Source organism: Somniosus microcephalus, chromosome 8 (genome assembly GCF_052327205.1).
Source record: "Somniosus microcephalus isolate GS21.2 chromosome 8, FLI_Smic_1.0, whole genome shotgun sequence".
NCBI lineage: Eukaryota > Metazoa > Chordata > Chondrichthyes > Squaliformes > Somniosidae > Somniosus > Somniosus microcephalus.
This window is the reverse complement of record NC_140994.1, coordinates 155,935,338-155,961,836: the sequence shown is the minus strand read 5'-3', so window position 1 is coordinate 155,961,836 and position 26,499 is coordinate 155,935,338.

Genomic DNA, 26,499 nt, shown 5'->3' with positions numbered 1-26,499 from the left:
GCGAAAGGCCTTCGGTCCGACTGCTCATGGCAGAGACTGCTGGAATCAAAGGACCTCGACCTGAACACAGCTGCAGCCTTGGCCTACTCCCTAGAAGTGACCCAGCGGGACCTCGAGGTGTATTCCAGGTACAGTTCGCGACTCTGGGACTCGGGCCCGACCCCGACCGCAATACCCCTCGTAGCGCCGCCCCCGGGACCTACCTCAGCGTCGGCGTCCCGGACCCGCTCGGGACCGCCACCCCCGGTACCGGCTGTGACATCGGAGCCCCGCGACCGGGCCGCCGGCTGCTTCTTCTGTGGGCAGGCGAAACACCCGAGGTCGCGCTGCCCAGCCAAAAACGCGACATGCTCCAGCTGCCTGAAGAAAGGCCACTTCGCGAAGGCCTGCAGAGGGAGAGCAGCAGAGGCCAGCAGTGCCTCGTGCGAACTGTGGGGGCGGCCATCTTTTATCAAGGCCACAGATGAGCAATGGGGGCGGCCATCTTTGATCCAGGCAACCGACGCCAGCAGTGCCTCATGTGGGTTGTGGGGGCAGCCATCTTCTCCGCCATTTTGCCCCACCTCGTGGGCGCCTCCATTTTACCCACCACGCTCGACCGCCACCTTACCTCCAGACCTGACGACCGCTTCACCTACAGACTACAGCGACCCGCTCAGCCACACACTAGCCTCCGTCACGCTAGACCAAGCTCGCCCGCATCAGCTGTCCAAGTCAATGATGGACATCAAAGTAGACGGCCACGCCACGACCTGCCTGTTCGACAGCGGAAGCACGGAGAGCTTCATACATCCAGACACGGTGAGCCACTACTCCCTCACTGTCCAGCCAATGCGCAACCGGATCTCGATGGCATCGAGGTCCCACGCCACAGACATCAGCGGCTACTGTGTTGTGACCCTGTCGGTTAAGGGCACGGAGTATAAAAACTTTAAACTCCTCGTCCTGCCCCAGCTATGCGCTGCCGTCCTACTAGGGCTGGATTTTCAATCCCACCTCCAAAGCGTCACTCTAGCATACGGTGGACCCCTCCCCCCGCTCACAGTCGACAACCAGCAGCCTTTAAATCGCCCACCGCGTAACACCTGCGGCCTATCCACCCTCAAGGTCCCGCCACCTTCCCTGTTCGCTAACCTCACCCCCGACTGCAAACCCGTCGCTACCAAGAGCAGGCGGTACAGCGCCGGGGACAGAGCTTTCATTAGCTCTGAGGTGCAGCGTCTCCTGAAGGAGGGCATCATCGAGGGGAGCAGCAGCCCCTGGCGTGCCCAGGTTGTAGTCGTTAAGACCGGCAATAAAAACCGCCTGGTCATCGACTACAGCCAAACCATAAACCGGTACACCCAGCTGGACGCATACCCCCTTCCCCGCATATCTGATATGGTCAATCAGATTGCTCAATACCGGGTATTCTCTACCATCGACCTTAAGTCGGCCTACCACCAACTCCCTATCCGCCCCGAGGACCGCCAGTATACCGCCTTCGAGGCGAATGGCCGCCTCTACCACTTCCTTAGGGTCCCCTTCGGCGTCACCAACGGGGTTTCGGTCTTCCAAAGGGAGATGGACTGGATGGTTGACCAGAACGGGCTGCAAGCCACGTTCCCCTATCTAGATAACGTCACCATCTGCGGCCGCGACCAGCAAGACCATGACGCTAATCTGGAAAGATTCCTCCGTACGGCCCAACGGCTGAACCTCACCTACAATAAGGAGAAATGTGTGTTTAACACCTCGCGCCTTGCCATCCTCGGCTGCGTAGTAGAGAACGGAATCATCGGCCCCGATCCCGAAAGAATGCGTCCCCTCATGGAGCTACCCCTTCCCCACTGTCCAAAGGCGCTGAAGAGAACCCTGGGGCTCTTCGCCTACTATGCCCAATGGGTGCCGAATTATGCGGACAAAGCCAGACCCCTCATGAAGTCCACCTCCTTCCCCCTTACGGAAGAAGCACGCGCGGCCTTCTCCCTCATCAGGGGAGACATTGCTAAGGCCACTATGCACGCAGTGGATGAGTCCATCCCCTTCCAAGTGGAGAGCGATGCATCCGACTTCGCCCTAGCCGCTACCCTCAACCAGGAGGGGAGACCGGTGGCCTTCTTCTCAAGGACCCTACAGGGCCCCGAGATCCGACACTCTTCGGTCGAGAAGGAGGCCCAGGCGATTGTGGAGGCGGTACGCCGCTGGAGGCATTACCTCGCAGGCAAGCGATTTACCCTCCTCACCGACCAGCGTTCGGTCGCTTTTATGTTTAATAACAAGCTGAGGGGTAAAATCAAGAACGACAAGATCTTGAGGTGGAGAATCGAGCTATCCACCTACGATTATGATATCTTGTACCGGCCTGGTAAGCTGAACGAACCCCCTGACGCTCTATCGCGAATTACATGCGCCAATGCGCAAATTGATAGACTTCAGACCCTCCACAACGACCTCTGCCACCCCGGGGTCACCAGGCTTTACCACTTCATTAAGGCCCGCAACCTGACCTACTCCATCGAGGAGGTCAGGACCATGACCAGGAACTGCCAGACCTGTGCTGAGTGCAAACCGCACTTCTTTAGGCCGGACAGAGCAAGCCTGATCAAGGCCACCCGCCCCTTCGAGCGCCTGAGCATCGACTTTAAGGGGCCCCTCCCGTCCTCTGACCGTAATGTGTACTACCTCAACATTGTTGATGAGTACTCCCGTTTCCCCTTTGCCTTCCCCTGCCCAGACATGACCAGTACCACGGTCATTAAATGCCTGAACGACCTCTTCGCCTTGTTCGGGTTCCCAAACTATATACATAGTGACCGGGGCTCCTCCTTCATGAGCGAGGAACTCCGTCAGTTCCTACTAGCGAGAGGTATTGCTGCAAGCAGGACCACCAGCTACAACCCCCGAGGGAACGGCCAGGTAGAAAGAGAGAACGCGACGGTATGGAAGGCCGTCCTCTTAGCCTTAAAGTCTAAGGGCCTCCCAACCTCCCGCTGGCAGGAAGTCCTCCCGGCAGCGCTGCATTCCACCCGGACACTACTTTGCACTGCCATCAACGCCACCCCCCATGAACGAATGTTTGTTTTCCCCAGGAAGTCGACTACGGGAACCACGCTACCAACCTGGCTGACCTCTCCGGGGCCTGTCTTGCTGCGAAAGCACGTGAGGGCCCATAAAATGGACCCCCTGGTCGAGAGGGTGAACCTCCTGCATGCCAACCCCCAGTACGCCTACGTGGCATACCCAGACGGGCGGGAGGACACAGTCTCCTTACGAGACCTCGCACCCTCGGGCACTCCGGAGACACCACCGCTACCCCCCCCACCACCCCCCCAATTCCAGCCCAGGTAGACGGTACGCCGGAACCCCAAGAGCCTTCGCCTACCTCGCAGACGCCAGCATTAACACCGGAGAACGCAACACCGCCGCTGCGACGATCAGACAGGCTTACGAGGCCTCCGGACAGACTGACATACCAGAACTGGTAGTACACTTCACCCCGCCGGACTCAAATCTAAACAAGGGGTGAATGTGGTAAACCACTTTTACCGTTCACTATCGTTACACTATAGTTATCACTGTTAGATCGTTTCCCTATAGTTATCACTGTTCACATTGTTGTATCACTGTACGAGGTCGCCTCTTGTCACGCTGCTATACCTGGGCTGACCACTGCCGACTCCGCCCATGGCTCCACCTACCGGCCCAGGTATAAAGGTGGTCGACTGGCTGGTATTCCTCCTTCTTGGATCCGATCACCCACGAGGGTGGGCTCTGTTATTTAGTCAATAAAAACCTATAGTTACTTTCTTAACTCGTCGCTTTTCATTGGACGAATTGATAGGTATATCACTTGGTCTAAGCGTTAAACAAAGCTTTAATCAACTGTTTTACAACATGGAGGTCTAGTTGTGTCCTTCACTAGTTCCTGTTAAGAATGTCCTGTGCAAGCTGGGCCCATGCCCGAGTATTTATACTCTCCCTGGACAGCGCCACCCATAAGCCGCTCAGTGTTATTTCATAAGTCTTTCTTTCATGAATGACTGATTCATGTCACCCTGCATAAGGAATGAGTTTGAGGCGAAGAAGTTGAGGGTGGTGGTGACTTTTATAGCCACTGGTAAGGAGTGTCCACCAGGCCCTCTGGGCAGCAGGTCTTCTTCCAGCAAGCTACAAATACCTGCCAAGACTTGGCGCGATAGCCTGAGCCTCCTGAAGCACTGCTGCTCAGTCATGTCCAGGAAGCTCATCCTCTGCTTATATACCCTATGTTGGGGTTATCGCCTGCAGCGTGGTGCACCCCTGTGCTGATTCTCTCTCTCCTGTGGAGCATCAGGTCAGTGAGGAGAAGGCTGCTGGTGTGGTTGCTGCTGCTGCTGGTGTGGCTGGTGTTGTTGGTGCTGGGGCTCATCTTGGTCCAATTCTGAAGTCCAAGGCACCCATGCTGATGTAATAGATGGCAGGTAAAGTAGAAATCAGAGTCCCAATCCTTCAATGTTGTGATAGTGAGTAGCAATGTGGTGAGAGTGGCTTCCGAGGTTGCAGAACTCACCTGAAAACTCCTGAAAGTAAAATCTCTGCACAAAATGATGTCAGCAAAAGCCTTTCCCTTTTTCAAGGAAGCAGGTGTAAGGTGTGTGTATTTATGTGCTTTTTCCAGCTGTCACTCAATGAACAAGCACAATGGCCACTTAACTCTCGCCTTGCCTTCACAGGCGAGCTTCAGGAAGTCTATGAATCCTGTGCTCAAGTAGTAAAAGCTAAAGCCTCTTAAGGGTCTCTCAACGAGCTGTGAAATACCTCACTGAGGTAACCTGCCTCTCCGAGCGGGTGCGTGGCGTACTGGGAAACCAGCCCGCGTTAAATGCAGAAGTCGGCAGGATGAAGGCGGGTTCCTGATGCGCTGTCAATTTTAGTGCTTTTAACTGCCAACCCACTCCAAAACCCGCACTCTCAGCAAAGTGAAAATTCTGGCCATACTGACAGCTCAGGTGAAGGAAAGACCCATTCAAACCAAAAGAGAAAGAATGATCAGAAAACCGATAATAATGAGATGTGTGTATGTGCATGTGTGTGTGTGTGTGTGAGGGGCATACTGAGAAAAAGACTCACAGGGTGAAAGACAAACAATGGCAAAGAATTCCAGAGTGGGGACCAGCAGGGACACAATCATTTTCTCAGTGAGGAACACCATGGAAAATCATTTATGAGTAATTTAATGAAATTATTTAGAAAATGTGAGAATTAAATAAAATCAATGGCCCAGAAATTGCATTTTGTGTTGAACGCTGTGAGTTGGATTTTTTCCTCACCCTTCAGATCTTATTTTTGCACCACAAATGTGAATTGATAACGGTACGTCATGAACATCATGCCCAATGGTTTATCTTCTCAACCAATGAAATTTAAGGACAGAGAAAGAAAGAGAGCAAAAGACAGAGAAGGAAATGGGGTGAATTAGTGAAATTAGGTACAGAAAGAGTAATAGAGAGGGAAATAAAAGAATGGATTAAGAGAGAGAGAAAAAAAAAAGACAGAAAGGAAAAGAAAGAAAACAAATTTAAAAAATTTTAAATTTAAAAAAACCTCAAGGAACAATTTACTACCTGCAGGAATGATATTCCACCATTTCATTGTTCCCCTCTGGGCCTCCAAAGTTGAGTGACATGTCAGGACCATAACTCACATCATTAATAGGTTCATTGCGACATGAAATGGCTGCGGCGAGATTAATTTGTATTTATGATGCAAGTCCAACAATTGCTTCACACTCACTGAACGTCATTGGGGAGGTTAACGCTGAGCTCCCGTTTTTGTGAGGCTAACAGCGGTGTGGCGCAAATCGTCCAGCAATTTGTGGCGATTCGCGACACACTGTGTGTCGCTTCCTCGCCACAAATTGCTAGGTTTTTTACACACTATTCATATTGGGCACGGTGAACTTGCCATTATTTTTCCAGCAATTTCTAGGCCAATTTCACAGATTGCTTTTGTATTTTTTATCTTTTTATGACAAGTATTTTCCATTTGGACTAAAAAGTTAAAACATGCAAGGGCAATGAATAACGCTTTGGCCTTGGTATCTGACTTAGATACTGACATTTCATTTGCATTGCTGCTATCACACGAAAGAAGAGCGAATAAAAAAAGCACACACCTTTCTAAACAGATTAATTTATAAAGATCGATGACTGACTATCCAATGAAGAGTAATAATGGGAACAATTAAAAAGTAGAACTTTGTTCCTTTTCTGAATAGTTGGCTGAAAGTTAATGAACATGAATTTAATGTTGATGGAACAATGCCTATGGAAACCATTCCTGTTAAACTGAGCAATTATAGGGGGCTCATTTTATGTGTCTTATGAAATAACAACAGACATGCTCAAACAAATTAGAAGCAATAAAAATAAATGTCTGAAAGCTTCCAAGTCCTGCAGGCTTTATCCGCTATATTATTGCAAGCTTATCTTCTGATTTCACTGTTATCAATACAACCGTTCAATCTTTTTTTCTGCCGAGTTTGTCTCAAATAAATTAAGAGAAAATAGGTTAGTTGTGAACAAGTAATCATTAAGAAAAACTGAGGGAATGCATTCTGAAGCCTTTGAGCAAAGCAGCAATAATTTGATAAAGTTAGCATTTTCACATTCTTTAGCAAAATAGTATTCTCCTTGTTCAATTCCCATCTGCCGTTATTCTACATAATGCATCTTTCCTTTAATGTTTATCAGATTGCTGGGCAAAAGTGCTTTGCTTATTACCCTTCGCTCACACAAACCTGGTGAAGCTTAAGCAAAATGCCATTTGCCACAGGAAAAAAAATGCATTTGAAATAAGATGTTTTCTACTTTTTTTTTAACCAAGAACTGTTTGGGAGAAATTGGCCACTATGTCTCAACAAATAATATTGTCGAGGAGCTTGTTTTTTTTATTCAGTAGAATTACATAAACATTGAAGAATTCTGTCTCTGTTACTTTTGGAGAGCTGTGTGGGTGTTGGGGTTTCTCATTCTTTCAGTAAAGTGCAGAATCATCATTAACTGAGAAAACTGTTTTACCAAAGTATAATGACAAAAACAGCACATGTACGTGCATTTCCTGTCCATTACAGTACATTTCATGTCTCATTTAATTATAGGCACATTTATTCTAAGCACATTTCTTGCAGCTGATTGACTCAAAAGCAAATGTATTACAACAATGTTTTTAAAATGAGAGAATGGTTAACTGTTGCTTGCAATGTACAGAGAAACTCCCTCACAAATAGGAAATATCTAACACAGAGATCAAAAGTGTCTGCAGCTATGCTTAAAAAATAACATCAGCAATCACACTTTAGAGAAAAAACATCCACGCATTTCATCCTGGGTTCTGCCTGAAGAGCAATTTGACGTCACAGTTTTCAAACCAACAATTAATCACTGAAATACCCGAGGCTCTGTTTAGTTAACAATTCGACTTTTGTAACTCCACCTTACCAGCAAGACGCGGGTCATCTATTTAAATATTATAATGAGCGTCTGCTTCAACTTCCATATTGAATTTAACTTTAGCTGGTTGGGTTCTGCAGGCCTCGTGAAAACCAGCAGCCAATGCAAGGTGAAGTCGGCTGGATCCAGGAGGTAAGTGCGTCCCTACCTAACCCACCCCCTGGTGACCGTTCCACAAGGCCTCTGATTTCTCCCCCTGCCCCCATCACCCCCCTGCCCCAGGCCTCCAATTTCCCCCCACGAGGCCTCCGATTCCACCCCCCACCCCCCACATGCTCCTCCGGCCTGCCAATGTCATCTGCTTTCCCCCACCCCACCCCCACTCCTCCAGCCACCGATCTTTGCTGACACCAACCAACCGCTGCTCCTTTGGCCCCCAGCTCACACGTGGTCCCTCCCTCCCTCACTGCAGCCTAGTGCTGCAGGTGTACCCGCCCAGAGCCAGCCAGCCTCACAATCTGGCTGGCTGCTGGTGGGAAACAGATGTTTCCCGTGCAAATCAGGCCCTGCCATTAAATTTGGCAGGGCCTGCAGGAAACCCGTTCTCCCGTGTTTCTTGACCGCTTTGGAGTCTCCCCACTCCCAATCCGCCTTCCCCATTATAATTCAGCCCTTTATGTTTTTTTCCAGAAACTGACCAAAATGCCCTTGCTTCATTGTCTCTGGGGAGATCTCGTGCAAACATTTTTCCAAATTCTTTCAGTGAATTGCTTGATATGACTGGTACAATTTCTGTCCATTTACCATTACGACAATGAAGAACGTGAGCTCCAGCTCACTCTGGTAGGTCATTCACCTCCATTTAAAAAAATGCATTCTCTCTCCACACTGTTCTACTGGTTGAAGCAGTAGTTTGCTCTCTTTTCAGCCTCTGCTGCTCAACTGACTCTTTACGTTGGTGTTCTGATTTTTTAGAACCTGTCTTACAGCCCCCACAGGGATCAAAGAAGTTTCCAACACCAAGATGTGAAGTGTCCTTCTGAATAACAATTTATGGTTAATGAATTGTCCGTTGTTTAGGTCTTTGCAAGAACATCCCATCCCATCTGCTTACTGATCCCCAATTCATCATGGGGCGAGAATTTAACCACTTTTTAAAGTAGAATCTTACTTTAAAAAAAACACCCATCTTTACATAGCTCATGTCCAACTCCTTTCTGTGAAACAAAAATGGCCAAGGAATCCCAAACTGTAATAATGGACTACAATTGTAGGATTCACAAAGTTCCGGGACCCCCTACTCAATGGACATGTGTCTGGAATTTAAAAAGGGACTGTGTTGGACCTTTTGGAGGAGAAATGTGGACAGAAATATTTCACTATTAGGCGCCTTTGGACTAAACTAGGGCCTATTGGATCGAGTTTGGACATTTTTAAATTGTATGCTGGGTCTGCACAGGAAAATGGGATCCTTATAGGGCTGCTAACCCACCTGGGAGGCAGGCCCCCAGGGAGACATTAGCAGTCTAACAAAAGCCCACTTACCAGGTGTTAGATCCGTGATTCTGAGAGTATGATGTTTTGCAATAACCACACGGATGCTGTAACTTAACAATCAACAGGTATTTACTGGAGTAGGGTAGTCTCAAGACTGGGGGTACAGAGGCATGCTCAAGGCTTATATATAGGTGTGGTCACTGCCGGTACTACACAGCGTCGGCGGGAATCCTGAGCGGCAGAGCGGGGCTATAAAAGGCCCCAGAGACCAGGTAAGGCCTCACAGCGTCGGCGGGAATCCTGAGCGGCAGAGCGGGGCTATAAAAGTCCCAGAGACCCAGGTAAGGCCTCACAGCGTCGGCGGGAATCCTGAGCGGCAGAGCGGGGCTATAAAAGGCCCCAGAGACCAGGTAAGGCCTCACAGCGTCAGCGGGAATCCTGAGCGGCAGAGCGGGGCTATAAAAGGCCCCAGAGACCAGGTAAGGCCTCACAGCGTCGGCAGGAATCCTGAGCGGCAGAGCGGGGCTATAAAAGTCCCAGAGACCCAGGTAAGGTTCACCAATCTCCAGTCTGGGAACTCGGAGGGAAGGAGAGAGGTAAAAAGTAATCCAAGTGTGACGTCACCAGAAAGCGGGTAAGTGATTGGTTGGTGAGTATTTCTCCCTTTTGAAGCTTAAATCTCTTTGGTTTATAGTTTCTAAGGTGTGATATTCACCATCTAGAATCGGGGCAGAGGGTATTTAAGAATAATATTAATAAATTTAATTAATTACATAGAATGGGAGATCAGGTGATGTGTTGCTGCTGCAATATGTGGGAGCTGGTGGACACCATTGATGCTCACGGTGATCACATTTGCAGTAAGTGTTGGCTGCTCGAGGAATTCCGGCTCCGTGTTGAAGAGCTGGAGTCCGAGCTTCAAACACTGAGACACATCAGGGAGGGGGAGAGTTACCTGGCCTCTGTGTATCACGAGGTATTCACACCAATTAGATTAATTAATTCAGATGTAGTCCGTGGCCAGGGTCAGGATGGTGTGACTAGAAGTGAGGCAGGTACGGGGATCCAGGAGGTAGTGTTGGAGGAGCCGCAGCCCTTGCACTTGTCCAACAGGTTCGAGGCTCTTACTCCCTGTGAGGTTGGGAACAGGGACTGCGGGGAGGATGAGCAACCTGGCCACAGCACCGTGGAGCAGGGGGCCATTCAAGTGCGGGGGAGTTAAAAGAAATGTTGTAATGGTAGGGGATAGTATCGTTAGGGGGATAGATAGAGCTCTTTGCAGCCGAGAGCGAGAGTTCCGAAGGCTGCGTTGCCTGCCCGGTGCCAGGGTTAAGGACATCTCCTCTGGACTGGAGAGAAACTTGGAGTGGGAGGGGGAGGATCCAGTTGTCGTGGTCCATGTTGGTACCAACGACATAGGTAGGACAAGAAAGGAGGTACTGCTGAGGGAATTTGAGCAGCTAGGGGCCAAATTAAAAAGCAGAACCACAAGGGTAATAATCTCTGGATTATTACCTGAGCCACGAGGGAATTTGGCTAGGACAAATAAAATTAGAGAGTTAAATGCGTGGCTCAAAGACTGGTGTGGGAGAAATGGGTTTTGCTTCCTGGGACACTGGCACCAGTACTGGGGCAGGAGGGAGCTGTTCCGTTGGGACAGGCTTCACTTGGCCAGTGCTGGGACTAGAGTCCTGGCAGATCATATAACGAGAGCTGTAGAGAGGGCTTTAAACTAACTAGTGGGGGGGAGGTTCCTAGAGAGCAAATAATAAAAATGACAACAGAGAAGGGCATAGACTTAGGTAGCAGTGGGGAAATTGAAAACCAGAGCGTGTCAGGAAGGGGCAGAAGGTATGGAGTAAAAGGTAAAGTAATAAAAAGGGCAAAAGCAGGAACTAAGTGTCACAAAACATCTTTGAAAGTTCTCTATCTGAATGCACGTAGCATTCGTAACAAAATAGATGAGTTAATGGCACAAATAACTACATATGGGTATGATCTTGTGGCCATTACAGAAACATGGCTGCAGGGTGACAATGCCTAGGAATTAAACATACCAGGTTATTTAACGATCGGGAAGGACAGGCAGGAAGGAAGGGGAGGTGGGGTGGCTATGTTAATAAAGGAAGGAATCACTGTAATACAGAGAAATGATATTGGGTCAAAAGATCAGGATAATGAAACAGTTTGGGTGGAGGTAAGGAATAATAAGGGGAAAAAAACACTAGTGGGCGTAGTCTATAGGCCTCCGAACAGTGGCAACTCTGTTGGACGGAGTATCAATCAGGAAATAGTTGAGGCTTGTAATAAGGGAACATCTATAATTATGGGGGATTTTAACTATCATATTAATTGGACAAATCAAATTGGGCGGGCTGCCTTGAGGATGAGTTCATTGAGTGTATTAGGGATGGGTTTCTTGAGCAGTATATAACTGAACCGACCAGGGGGCAAGCAACCTTAGATCTGGTCCTGTGTAACGAGACAGGATTAATTAAAAATGTCCTAGTAAAGGATCTCCTTGGAATGAGTGACCATAACATGGTTGAATTCCATATTCAATTAGAGGGTGAGAAGGTTGGATCTCAAACAAGCATGCTAAGCTTGAATAAAGGAGACTATGAAGGTATGAGAGCGGAATTGAGTAGAGTGGATTGGGAAAATAGATTAAAGGGTAAGACGATACATGATCAGTGGTATACATTTAAGGAGTTATTTTACAACTTCCAAAAAATATATATTCCACTGAGAAGAAAAGGGTGTAAAAGAAAAGACAGCCATCCGTGGCTAAGTAAAGAAATTAAGGATAGTATTCGACTAAAAACAAGGGCATATAAGCTAGCCAAATCCAGTGGGAGGATAGAGGGTTGGGAAAACTTTAAAAGACAGCAAAAAATAACAAAAAGATTGATTAAGAAAGGGAAGATAGATTATGAAAGTAAATTAGCAAAAAATATAAAAACAGATAGTAAGAGTTTTTGTAGTTATATAAAAAGAAAAAGGGTGGCTAAAGTAAATGTTGGTCCCTTAGAGGATGAGACCGGGAAATTAATGGTGGGAAATATGGAGATGGCAAAAACACTGAATGAATATTTTGTATCAGTCTTTACAGTAGAAGACACTAAGAATATCCCAACACTGGACAAACATGGGGCTAAAGGGGGGGAGGAGCTAAACACGATCAAAATCACGAAGGAAGTGGTATTCGGTAAAATAATGGGACTCAAGGCGGATAAGTCACCTGGACCTGATGGCTTACATCCTAGGGTCTTGAGGGAAGTGGCGGTAGGGATTGTGGATGCATTGGTAATAATTTACCAAAACTCCCTGGACTCGGCAAAGGTCCCGGCAGACAGGAAAACTGCTAATGTAACACCCTTATTTAAAAAGGGCAGTAGACAGAAGGCTGGAAACTATAGACCGGTTAGCCTAACATCTGTGGTAGGTAAAATTTTGGAGTCCATTATTAAGGAGACTGTAACAGAACATTTGGATAATCATAATTTAATAGGACAAAGTCAGCATGGTTTTATGAAGGGGAAGTCATGTTTGACAAATTTGCTGGAGTTCTTTGAGGAAGTAACATATAGGGTGGATAAAGGGGAACCAGTGGACGGAGTGTATTTAGACTTCCAAAAGGCATTTGACAAGGTGCCACACAGATGATTATTGCTTAAGATAAAAAATCACGGGATTGGGGGTAATATTCTGGCATGGATAGAGGATTGGCTATCTAACAGAAGGCAGAGAGTTGGGATAAATGGTTCATTCTCAGACTGGCAATCAATAACTAGTGGTGTTCCGCAGGGGTCAGTGCTGGGTCCCCAACTCATTACAATCTATATTAACGATTTGGAGGAGGGGACCGAGTGTAACATATCAAAGTTTGCAGATGATACTAAGATGGGAGGGAAAGTAGTGAGTGAGGAGGACATTAAAAACCTGCAAGGGGACATAGACAGGCTAAGTAAGTGGGCAGAGATTTGGCAGATAGAATACAATACTGGAAAGTGTGAGGTTATGCACTTTGGCAGGAAAAATTGTAGAGCAAGTTATTATCTTAATGGCAAGAAACTTGAAAGTACTGAAGTACAAAGGGATCTGGGGGTCCTGGTGCACGAAACTCAAAAGGTTAGTATGCAGGTGCAGCAAGTGATTAAGAAGGCCAATGGAATGTTGGCTTTCATTGCTAGGGGGATAGAATATAAAAATAGGGAGGTATTGCTTCAGTTGTACAAGGTATTGGTGAGACCGCACCTGGAATACTGCGTACAGTTTTGGTGTCCATACTTAAGAAAGGACATACTTGCTCTCGAGTCAGTACAAAGAAGGTTCACTCGGTTAATCCCGGGGATGAGGGGATGGACATATTAGGAGAGGTTGAGTAGATTGGGACTCTACTCATTGGAGTTCAGAAGAATGAGAGGCGATCTTATTGAAACATATAAGAGTGTGAAGGGGTTGGATCGGGTGGATGCGGGGAGGATGTTCCCGATGATGGGTGAAACTAGAACTAGGGGGCATAGTCTTAGAATAAGGGGCTGCTCTTTCAAAACTGAGATGAGGAGGAACTACTTCACTCAGAGGGTGGTAGTTCCATGGAATATGCTGCCCCAAAAAGCTGTAGAAGCTACATCATTACATAAATTTAAAACAGAAATAGACAGTTTCCTAGAAGTAAAGGGAATTAAGGGTTACGGGGAGCGGGCAGGAATTTGGACATGAGTCTAGGTTCGGATCGGTCATGGCCCTGTGGGTAGCGGAGCGGGCCCAGGGGCCGTGTAGCCTGATCCTGCTCCTATTTCGTGTGTCTAATTCTGTTAGATTCAGGAGATGGTTCTGTGATAGTGGATTGGCGGTTAGGATCAGATCAGCCATGACCTTATTGAATGGCGGAGCAGGCTCGAGGGGCCGATTGGCCTACTCCTGCTTCTATTTCTTATGTTCTTATGTTCTTAGTATACAGGAGCTGTAAAAGTAGTTCTCTCTTAAAGGTACATACACTACAATTCCTCCCCTTTTAGATGAGCAGTACCCATAATATTCAAATAACAATTAACACTTTAACATGTACATTAAACAACAAAAGTCCATTTATAGATTCAGTCTTTGGGGTGGCTTCCTGATCCTTTCGGGATAATGCCTTTCCGGAGGTTCTTGTTCTTGGTGCGGGGCGATTCTGGCCCCTTTTCGTCAGTTAGTTCATCGGGTTCCACTGCTACTGGTTCGGAGGTAGATGCTACCGGTATGTCGGGTTCATCCCCATGTACGCAAGACATGGGGTTGACTCATTCTTGTGATGCTAAGATCTGATCGACGTGGCGTCTCACAATGTTCTCCCCGACATCCACTGTGTACATTAATGGCCCCTGCCTTGTGCATATCGTTCCGGGTTGCCATTTCTCTGTTCGGTACTCACGGGCCAAGACTGGTTGCCCTACGTTGAAGCTCCTTGTCGGCTTCTCATGGATGTGCTGGAATTGTTTATCCTCAACATTTCTTCGCACATTTGGTCTGAGCAAGTCCAGACGAGATCTCAACCTTCGGTTAAAGAACATCATGGCCAGGGCTTGGTTGGTAACTGCATGTGTCGCGTTTCGGTAGGCTAATAAGAAATTGTCCATCTTATGCTGTAGTGGAATTTCATCGTCGCACATGGCCTTTATCGCCTTCTTAAAGGTTTGTACGAACCTCTCAGCCAATCCATTTGTGGCTGGATGATACGGGATGGATGTGTAATGCCTTACCCCATTCTTTCTCATGAATTTTCGAAACTCTTCGGACACAAACTGTGGTCCATTATCAGAGCAAATCTGCTCTGGCAAGCCGTTCCTGGCAAATATGGTCCGTAGGACTGCAATCGCTTTCTCTGTAGTGGTTGAGGACATTTTTATCACCTCAGGCCATTTTGAATGAGCATCCACTGCTATTAAGAACATTGAGTCCATGAATGGACCAGCGAAATCAATATGCACCCGTTGCCATGGAGATGAGGGCCACTCCCATGGGTGTAGAGGGGCATGTGGTGGTGCATTTTGGACCTTCTGGCATCCTGAGCAGCTCTTGGTTAGGTCTTCGATTTGTTGATCGATTCCCGGCCACCACACATAAGCCCTAGCAAGGCTTTTCATTTTCACTCCCCCCAGATAACCTTCATGAAGCTCATTTAGCACTCTCTCCCTTAACTTTGGTGGAATCACCACTCTGGATCCACACATCACTGTCCCCTGGCATACTGACAGCTGTTCTCTTCCGGATGAGAATGCTGGCAACAGTGAGTCGCCATGTGTTGGCCATCCCCTCACCGTCAAATCATATCCCCGAGACAGCGTCGGATCATTGCTGGTCTCCTTCTCTATATCCGCGTTCGTTACTGGCAATCGTTCAATTATTGACGAATAAAATATCTCGATAGGGTCCACTGCTGGTGCTTCCTCCACAGTAGGCAGTGGCAGGCGCAATAACCCATCAGCGTTTCCATGCTGTTTCGTGCATATTCTATTTCATATTGATTCGCCCCTAGAAACAGGGACCATCTTTGTAACCGCTGTGCAGTCATCACTGGAACGCCCTTCTTAGGATTAAAGATGGAGACAAGTGGTTGGTGGTCAGTCAGCAAGGTGAACTTCTGCCCATGCAGATAGTGGTTGAATTTTTTTACTCCCTATACTAGGCTGAGGGCCTCCCTGTCAATCTGGGCGTAGTTGCGCTCGGCTGAGGTTAGTGACCGAGACGCAAAGGCTACTGGCCTCTCCAACCCGTCTGGGAATTTGTGCGACAGCACTGCTCCAATGCTATAGGGTGATGCATCACATGCCAAACGAATTGGTAGTGCTGGGTTGAAATGGGCCAACGCCTCTTTTGATGTGATCAATTCTTTACACTTCTGGAAAGCTCGCCTACGTTCGTCATGCCACTTCCATGGTACCCCTGTTTGCAGTAGGGTGTTCAGTGGGTGTGATACTGTGGACAAATTTGGTAAGAACTTATGGTAGTAGTTTACCAGCCCGAGGAACGACCTCAGTTGTGACACATTTTCCAGAGCTGGAGCCTTGACTACTGCCTCAATCTTTTCAGGGGACTTATGTAACCCCTCTTCATCGATGACATGGCCACAATACGAGATCTGCTTCTGGAGAAACTCGCACTTATTGCGATTAGCTCATAGCCCATATTCCTTTAATCTGGTGAGCACCTTCTCCAAGTTGGCGAGGTGATCACTGTCATTTTTGCTCGTGACCAGGATGTCGTCCAAATAACACTGGGTCCCTGGAATCCCTTGCAGGACTTGATCCATCACCCTTTGCCAAATAGCCGGAGCTGATGCTACCCCGAACACCAGCCGGTTGTATTGATAGAGACCTTTATGAGTGTTGATCGTAAGGTATTGTTTCGAGGCTTCTTCTACCTCCATTTGCAAGTATGCCTGAGCTAGATCAATTTTGGTGAAACGTTTACCTCCAGATAGCGAGGCGAAAATTTCCTCAATTCGTGGAAGTGGATATTGTACCGTGTGAAGGACTGGGTTCACTGTCACCTTGAAATCCCCACAGATGCGGACCTTCTTTGGTTCCCCAGGCGTATTACTCAACGACCTCTTCATTACAGGAACGATGGGTGTGGCCCACTCGCTCCAGTCTACTTTGGACAGTACTCCTGAATGTTCCAACCCTTCCAGCTCTGCTTCGACGGCTGGTCTGATCGCATAAGGCACTGGTCTGGCCTTAAGAAACTTTGGGCTTGCATTTTCCTCTATTTCAATCGTTGCTGTTATGCCTTTTAGTGTTCCGAGTCCCTCCTGGAACACTTCCTTTGCACCAGTTAGCATTTTTGACAGTCGTCCAGGTGTGACGTCGTCATCCTTTTTGGCCTCCACCTTCAGTGCCTGTATGGAATGCCAATCTAATTGTATCTTCCGGATACATTCACGCCCTAGCGGTCCTCCATCTGGCAATACATATAGGTCCATTTTAGGTATTTCCTGGCCTTTGTATATCACCTTCACCCTTATTTTTCCTTTGGGGTAGACTTTTTGCCCCGTGTACATCTTCAAGACAATCTCTGTAGCTTTCAAGGGTATATGTGAAAATAGCCGCTTGTAGTCCCTTTGGTTTATGACTGTTAGGGCTGATCCTGTGTCCAATTCCATTTTCACTTGGACTCCGTCTATCTTAAGTGTAACCCAGATAGTCTGGTGATCCTCCATTTTGGTTACCTTATGTAGTTTCAGACAACCCAGCTCATTGCTTCCGGAGTCTGTGTCACTTTTCTGTTCGTCTGAACTACTGTCCATCACCTTGTGTACCCTTTTGTACTTCTCCTGTGGAGATTTCTTGCTGTTGGTTTTCTTCCCAGGCTGCAGACTCTTGCTATGTGTCCTGCTTTTCCACACTGTCTGCACACTTGGTCCTTGAACCAACAATCCTTCTGGTCATGTGTTGTTCTGCCACAGCGATAACACTTCCCTGTTCCATAGGACATTTCATTGGTGCCATATTCTTGCGGTCTCCGTTGTATCTCTGCAGCGCCCCTTGTGGCTGCTTCGTGTGACACTGCCATACTGAAAGCCTTGTCCAGCATAAGATCCTTTTCTGATAGAAGCCGTTTCTGGGTTCCTTCACTTTGCAGCCCACACACAAACTTGTCCCTTAACGTATCTGCTAGTCCCACTCCAAACTGGCAGTGTTTCGATAGCTTGCGCAATTCCGTTAAGTACTCAGCATTGCTTTCGTCTTTGTGTTGGTTCCTTTTATGGAACTTAAATCGTTCTGCTGTCAGCAGCGGTGTGGGGGTTAAGTGGTCCTGTAGAATTTCTATTATACTTTCGAAATTCTTGTCCACAGGCTTCTCTGGGGTTATTAGTTTTCACAGTAACCCATAAGTTTTTGCACCCATGGAATTTAACAAAACCAGTGCTTTCCTAGCATCTGGCACTTCATTCGCCCTGCAGTACACCTCAATACGTTCCACATATGTCGCCCAATCTTCGACTTCATTGTCGAATGTAGAGATACTGCCACTCTTCGGCATCCCTGGGTGTGATTTAACTGTCAAAAATGGCATCTCCCGCGCTTTCCCTTCTTCTCCGCTGGCACAAAATGGCGTCTCCCGCGCTTTCCTTCCTTCCCGTGCTCGTCCTTCTTGTCTGCTGCGGCTTCTAAAAATGGCATCTCCCACGCTCTTCCTTCTTCTCTGCGGCTCAATTGCATCTCCCGCGCTCTCCCTTCTTCTCCCCGTGGACACTGTTCAGCCCTTGAGCCCTGGCTGTGCTCTGCACATTTTTTTTTTCTGTGCGCCTTTCCCATTTCCGCCGCTCGGTCCTGAACCCGGCTGCTGCTTTACCCTTTCTCTCTCCATTTTGTTTTTCCTCGATGCCGCTCGGTTTTCAACCCCCGGCTGCGCCCTGTGCGCTTCACCCTCTATCTTACCCTGTCGACGCTGCTCGGCTTTTTCTCCGCCGTCGGTCGGCTCCAGCCACCGTTGTCCGGGAAGGGACTGCGCTGTGCCTGTCGTCAGTCTGTTGCTGATCATCGTGGCTGGGGAACCAAACCCGGCTCTCCACAGCCTCCCCTGCGATGTTCACTCTCTGCCGGACGACTGGGCGGTTGCTCGTGGTTGACGCTCGTGCTTCTGGCCTCAACTTTCTTCCACCGCCCTCCGGAGCGAATCCTCGAAGGGAAATGCAGAGTTGCAGGTAGATTCGTATCGACACTCGTCGCCACTGTTAGATCCGTGATTCTGAGAGTATGATGTTTTTCAATAACCACAATGATGCTGTAACTTAACAATCAACAGGTATTTACTGGAGTAGGGTAGTCTCAAGACTGGGGGTACAGAGGCATGCTCAAGGCTTATATACAGGTGTGGTCACTGCCAGTACTACAGTATACAGGAGCTGTAAAAGTAGTTCTCTCTTAAAGGTACATACACTACGCCAGGGACACAGATACATACATATTTTAATAGTTCTTAAAACAGCTATACAGAAAAACCCTGGCATCAGCAAAACACACAATGGACAGTATCAAGACCTGATTAGATTCTAACAGCACCATTCAAAAACCCCATCAACACCTTAGGGAATCTTGTATCATGCTAATGCTCAATCAGCCCACCAAAATTCTCACAAAGGGATCACATCAGAGTTGATCAGCCTGCCAAAATCGCACAAAAGGGAGTCATCTAAAATCAATTGTGCACCCGAGTTTTGGCGCAAAAGTTTAAGCAGCCTCTCAGGCATAACTGGGGGCTTGCTAGTAGCTAAAGAGACCTCAACAGATGGGCTGAAGAGAGAGAGTGCCAGCGGGCAGCAGCAGCAGCACACCGGAGCAGAATAAGTGTACCCGAGAATATGCTGGAAAAGCACTTGGACTCTGGGCTCTTTGACTCTGGTTTTGAAACATCTAACTTGCCACACGAGGTTACAGCAACACAACAAGAAAACCTAACAAGAAGCCTTGGAGTCACTGAAAGATCAACCATCATCCAGCGCTGACTCTAGGAAAAACTTTTTTACCATCAAAATTTCGACCAGTGCTAATACCGAAGACACCGCAACCAGCCAAGGAGTCCACAAGATTGAAGAGAGAGAAAGCAGTGTGCAACTGGTCTAAACTGTGGAGAAATCCTTTGGTGAGCATAGTCCCTGTAATTTCAGAGCCTAACTTAGTTAGTGTAGTGGTGGGAGGTGGTTTTATTTTGGGTTTTTTTCTTCTCTCACTGCATAACCTTTGTACCCGTTGCATATGCGTTTTTGTTTAGTTAATTCATGTGGTGTGCAATTTCTAAATAAAATATTTTTTCTTGCACCAAACAGTTGTCTGCCTACATCTATCACATCCCCTAAATAATTCCAAGCCCCAGAACCAGGGAGTGGGACGATTCGAACCGTCAAGGTCAATTTAAAAGGCCGACAAACCCACCACCCCCTACACAATCTTGCAGCCCTATCTCTGGACCAACAACTGCTGCGATTGTGGAATCACCGCAATTTGAGGAGGGAGGCACCATATAAATGCAAGTTTTATCCTTACCTGATTTTATTACTTGTATTGGAATAGATTTCTATTTATAAAACATCATAGAACTACAAACTCTGTCTAAGTATGGAAAGCAACATATGAATTCACTAGCTAGCACAATTACTCCTCAATGTCCCTATATACATTAATAAAAGCATAAATTTTAAAGTCCATTTGTGTGAAGTGACATGATAATTTTAGTGTGCCTGGGTGTAGTTGATGCACATAATTTACATGATACCTTTTCATGAAGGTTAACCGTCAACTGTTGCTGTGAAATGACTGTGAACATGGTTCATACTGGCAGTTTGACTGAGTGTTGACACTTGAGGATCAGAATCATTTCCCATTAATCTGAGATTAAATCAATATGAGTAATCGGCTCAATGTACTCGTATCAAAAAATCATTTCATCTCATTAATATACTGCACAATTAATCTGTTTATCCAACAATGCTCAGGAGGGTTCTTCTGTGACCAATAGTGTTGTTCTTGTCTCTTTAAGGCACAAGTTCTGCAATGTAAAGAGCAACATATTCACAGTAACATTTGCATATCCCAGTGTAAAGCACCTGACTTAATGGGTATTCAAAATAATTTCAGTGCGATAGCATTATTAGCACGCAATAAATCTGTTCTGTGCTGCAACCTATTGTCCCATAGAATATGTATTACATTTAAAATGATTCGATTATCTAAAAATGAAAATAAATTGTATTTTTTCAGGAGTTCTGTCATTGTATTGTCACAAGAGGAATGTTGTGAACATTTCAAAATAAGGGTTACTAATACTTTCGATATTTTGGAAGCACACCAGCAATTGAAAGGGGTGTTCTTGTGGAGATAGTTGCTGGATTCATATTGGGTTTATATTGCAGTCCACCTGAACTCATGGCAGTGTAGAAAACAAATTTTAATGGTGCATTTACACACCAGTATAAGGCTGTATTATCAATTTGACACAGTTTATTCTGCTAACTTCATTCAGAGTGCACTTAACAATCTAAACAAGGCACATGATTTGGTTTTAATTAACTTTCCCTTCCCTGCTATGTATTTAACATTTAGAGCAATGTTGAGTACAGATTTGCAGGAGTTTCATCTTTCATCTTTAATTTACGAAATGTCATTTTAGCTTAATATTGTTACTTTTGGAAGCTTTGTCAGTTTTTAATGTCTCCAGTCAGGATTGCCCAGTGATAGAAAGCCTGATAAGAATATCAGAAAAGAGAGCTACTTTAGCCAAGTCATTGATATTCCTATTTACAGAGAAACAAAAATTTAACCCCTTTGCACAATGTATGCCTTTTAAGGGACAAGTAACCAGAACTCTTATATATAAATCATATAAAGCACAAACAAGAAAGAAGAAAATTAAAGTAAATGTAAACAAACATAAAAGGTTAAAATCCTTAATACTATTTCTGAGAAAAAGTTTATACTTTTTAGCTTTTATTCAAAATTCTCAAGTTGATTCTGCTTGGAATGTTGAATTAAATAGATAAAGGTTGTTTTACTTAATTTGAGAAGTAATTGGGAAACAAGGCGTCTCCCTTGGGAACGTGATTACCTATTCCTCTGCCTTTCCTGAAGCTTCAAGTCCCCTTCCCTCAGATGGTGCTACTTCCCGGAGAAAGATTGTTACTGTTGTGTATGTAATATGTGTGCTACTTTGAACCTATGGACAGGACTGCACTACTTGTTGGGCGTAGTGATACGCAGTACCACTCCTGGCCATAGGGGTATAAATAGTACTGTGGGTACTGGTCTCCCCTCAGTTCCCGCCTGTGGGCATGAAGTAAAGACCTACGTATAGTCCCTACCTCCAACCAGTAAAGACCTGTTTGAGTTATACGTTTAAGTCTTTGTGTTAATTGTTCAATACAATACACATACTTAACACTGGCGACGAGTCAGGTTCTTACCCTGCGGCAGTTGAAGAGAGGTTTCAAACATCACCACCCCACTAGAAGCGACAGGCTTTAGGACTCTGAAGCCTCCATCAGCGACTGAGCACTGGAGTGCAGCAAACATCCTGACAGCTTCCAGCGACTGACAGAAGTCTTTCTGCAGTTTCCTTGTTCAACCTAGGTGGTGGGGTAAGCCGTGCAGTGTTGGCTGCAAAGACAGGGCTGGGGAAGTTGGAGGAGATAAGGGCGATCGCAATCCCTGATAAGAGCCGCGGTGAAACGTGCGAGCGGGTAAGCCAGAGCCCGGGAGGGAGCGAGCAAGAGCCGCGCGAGCGGGTGAGCCAGAGGCCGGGAGCCGCTTCAAGTGTGCGGCGCAGCGCGGGCCAGCGATCGGAACCAAAGATAAGGGCCGCACTCGGGGGCTGAAGGGAGACGGCGTCGGGGGACGGGTGAAGACCGCCAAGCGCGGGAAAACCGCCATTTTGTGGGCGGAGGACGACGGCAAGAGCGGGAAGCCGCCATCTTTGATAACAAGTAAACAAAATAAAATCTGAGAAATTGCAAATCTACAATGCCTAAACACGGGAATATTAGCACCTTTGATAGTGACCTCGAAGATTGGGCCATATATGTTGAAAGAGTAAAAAATTATTGTAAGGCCAATAAAATTCGTGACCAAGATAAAGCTCTAACATTATTAAATTTAATGGGTGCGAAGACATACGGGCAATTGAAACACCTGTTATCACCAGATGAACCGGCGGATAAGACGTTCGATGAGATTGTTACTGTCCTGAAAGATCATCTAAACCCCACGCCGCTGATGCTAGCGGAACAATTTAAATTTTATGACAGAAGGCAGCTACAGCATGAAAGCAATGCTGAATATTTGCTGGAATTGCGTAAATTAGCGAAATATTGCCAGTTTGGAACGGGACTGACAGATGCACTACGAGACAAATTTGTGTGTGGTTTATTTAAACAGGATACACAAAAGCGACTGCTCGAGGAGAATGAGCTGACGCTTGAGAAGGCGGTCACTATGGCAGCAGCACACGAAGCCGCAGCGAGAGGCACAGCAGTAATGCAGCTACGGTCACCGGAGCTCAGTGCACACAAATTGGGTGTGAGTTCTGGCAAATGTTATTGTTGTGGAAAGACAACGCATGATCAGAACCAGTGTTGGTTTAAAAACCAAGAATGTAGAACTTGTGGTAGGCTTGGACATATAGCTAGAGTATGCAGGTCAGGGAAGAAGACCAGCAACAAGAAGTCACCGCAAGGAAAATACGCAAAGGTACACAAGGTGACCGAACAGGAGTCCGATTCAGACGCTAGCAGTAATGAACTGGCTAGCTTAAGTTGTAATGAACTGGCTAGCTTAAGAGTACTCAACGCTGGTAATGGTGCAGACCTCCAGACAATTTGGGTCACTCTTCAGATAGAAGGAGTCCAAGTAAAACTGGAATTGGACACTGGATCGGCATTGACGGTCATAAATAAGAAAGATTACGGAAAGTTATTCCAACATATTCCCCTACAGGATACGGGGATTATATTGAAAACATACACGGGGCAAAGAGTGTACCCCATCGGGAAAATAGAGGTTGCAGTGGTCCACAAGGGCGAAGACAGTCAAATAATGGACTTATATGTGATATCTGAAGGAGGTTCTCCACTACTAGGACGGGAGTGGATTAGGAAAATGAATATGGACTGGCATTTCCTACAAACAATAACGAGTGAGAAGTCGGTGAAGATAGTTGGCCCAGACTCTGGAACGGATGATGGTAAGCCCAACTCAGGTGCAAAAGACAAAGTTTCAGCACAGAATTCCACTGAGCAACAACAACATAGTTTAACTGTGGATTCTGAGTCTGGCAAGTCTACTGATGTGCCCATTTCTGAGGGACACCGGGCTCGAACTCAACTCCATTTCAAACTACAACAGCAATTAGAACAAATGCTTCGCCGTTGTGAGCAAGAGTTGAATGCAACGAAAGAGTTCTTTGATATAGAGTTGGAGAATCTGGAAAGACAACAGAAGCAGCTGATGGAGAAAATGGAGCAGGAGCACACAAAACGTCTGATGCCAGAGGAGTTAACGGTCAGCCAACTCCTGCATATGCTGAAGGACAGGACTCTGAAATGGGAAAAACTTGAACACGAACTTCAATATTCAAACGAAAGGGGTTCGGAGCTCTCAAAGGTTATTGGAAGAGCTGAGGTGGCAACACAGACTGAGATGACTGCAACAGAGCAGCCCTTGGATGCCAAAAGTACGCTGACTCACGTCAACGTAGAACAACAGACCGCTGAAACAGCTGCTCCGGTAGAGGGATTGAATAGTCCGATCAATCAATCTCCAAAAGAAGTTGAAGTAGTAAAATCTCAAATGAGGTCATTAGTAAACGACTTGCTGAAAGCCCAGAAAAAGCTGGATGAAGAGGTACGCATGAAGAAGTCTCTTCAGGAAAGATGTCTGGACTTGGAACAAAAGCTGGCTAACGCCCAGCTGGGTATGGAGGAAATAGAAGACCCTCTCGCTGGCCTAGATCAGGACGACACCGAATATTACTATGTCCTGTCCTGCCCAACTTGTAACTTCGACTCCCACCATACAGAAATCATGGAGGAGCACCGAAAGTCTACGGAACATCGGGAGAAGGTGGCTCTACTACGGAAAAAGGAGGGAGAGAAGGAGGAACTGCGCATGCAGCTGGCAGCTGACAGTGGAGCCCAGAGAGTCTCCAAGAAGCAGAAAAGGAAAAGTCGAAACAGAAGATGACCCATCTGAACCATTATTACCTCTACCAGATCACACACGTGGACCCTCCGAACGGAGCCAATTCAGTTCGGAAGTTCAAACTGTTAAATCCATGGAAGGACTATTGAATGAGTCACTCCAGCAACGTGAACCGACTCCACCACAGAGATTGAATCTGTGAACTGTTTTCCGCAGAGACTGAATCTGTGATCTGTTTTGACATGAAGTTATCTATGTATCTATGTTATTCTGTTATGTAAACCTGAAGTTATATATGTATATATGTTATTACGTTATGTTAAATGGGGAGATGACTGTAAAGCTAGGAAGGGAGGAATGTTGTGTATGTAATATGTGTGCTACTTTGAACCTATGGACAGGACTGCACTACTTGTTGGGCGTAGTGATACGCAGTACCACTCCTGGCCATAGGGGTATAAATAGTACTGTGGGTACTGATCTCCCCTCAGTTCCCGCCTGTGGGCATGAAGTAAAGACCTACGTATAGTTCCTACCTCCAACCAGTAAAGACCTGTTTGAGTTATACGTTTAAGTCTTTGTGTTAATTGTTCAATACAATACACATACTTAACAGTTACCATTTCATGCTTTTTTTCCTGCCACAGGGTTATCTGTGGTGGGGCTATAGAACTCTCCTCCCAAGAGCAACATTTGTAGGAACTGCCATTCCCAATCTCCCGACAGTCTTGTCACTTAAGCAACTTGCAAAAACCTCAAAAGACCAATAAACAGAGCAGTTTATTCAGTTCTACTTTACCTCCCTTTCTCAATTGGTCAGCCTCAAAAATCACCAATAAGTACTCCGATTTTGAAGATTACAGAAGAACTGTGTTTCTCATCAGCAGGTGAGTTCATTATCCTCCACTCTCTCAGTAAGTAGTATTGGTCGTATTTTCCTCCTGTGGAGGCCCCCGATCTGGAAAAAATCTACAAACTTACCTGAGCGCTCCCGAGGTCCAGACACTTCCACTTCTGGGTCTCTCAAACTCCAAGTGCGCAGGGCCCACATATCCCAGAGGCGCAGGCAGTCCGCAAGCGTCCCTGGGATCATGTGGGCCATGGGGAGCCAATCAAAGAAGGGAATCTTCCGTCATACACTTGGCAGATAGACCTGTCAAATATATGAATGGAGATCACCCCAAAAACACTGTAAAACATTAAATAATTTTTTTTTTAAATCACATTTTTAAAATTAGTTGAAATTACAATAAACTAAATATCTTAAACAAAAATTTTATTTTTTGAAAAAAATAATTAATGTTTTTTACGGGGCTAAACATAAACTTACCTATTATTAAAGTATTTTTAAATGATAAATGAGTGAAACAATTTTTTTTTTTTACTTTTTTCAAAACTTATGCTGGTAAAAGCAGGCCTTACACCCGTAAGGATCGGAATATCTGGCCCAATATGTCCTGTACCCAGCTTAGCTTTACCCTGCAGTAAAGGGAGTGCTCATGCAGCACACCAAGCAATGCATATCTTGTCGGCAGTACCAGTAACCATCTTCTGTTGCAAGGACATTTGACCTGAAACATTAACTCTGTTTCTCTCTCTACAGATGCTGCCTGACCTGCTGAGTATTTCCAGCATTTTCTGTTTTTATTTCAGATTTCCAGCATCCGCAGTATTTTGCTGTTGTACCAGTAACCATCTTGCTCTTTTTTAGAAACTAGAATTGCAACTGTAATTTCCATGACAAGTCCATATATAAGCATCAAAACCTTGCTTGCTGGTTATTCTGTATTCATCCCATCCTTGGCCAGAAAAAAATGTTACCTTGTGTATTCTGCCAGCATAACACATCCTGCAGCTGCTATAAAACTTAAATTTACTAAAATATAACCACTGCTTCTAAAATACCCCGTATA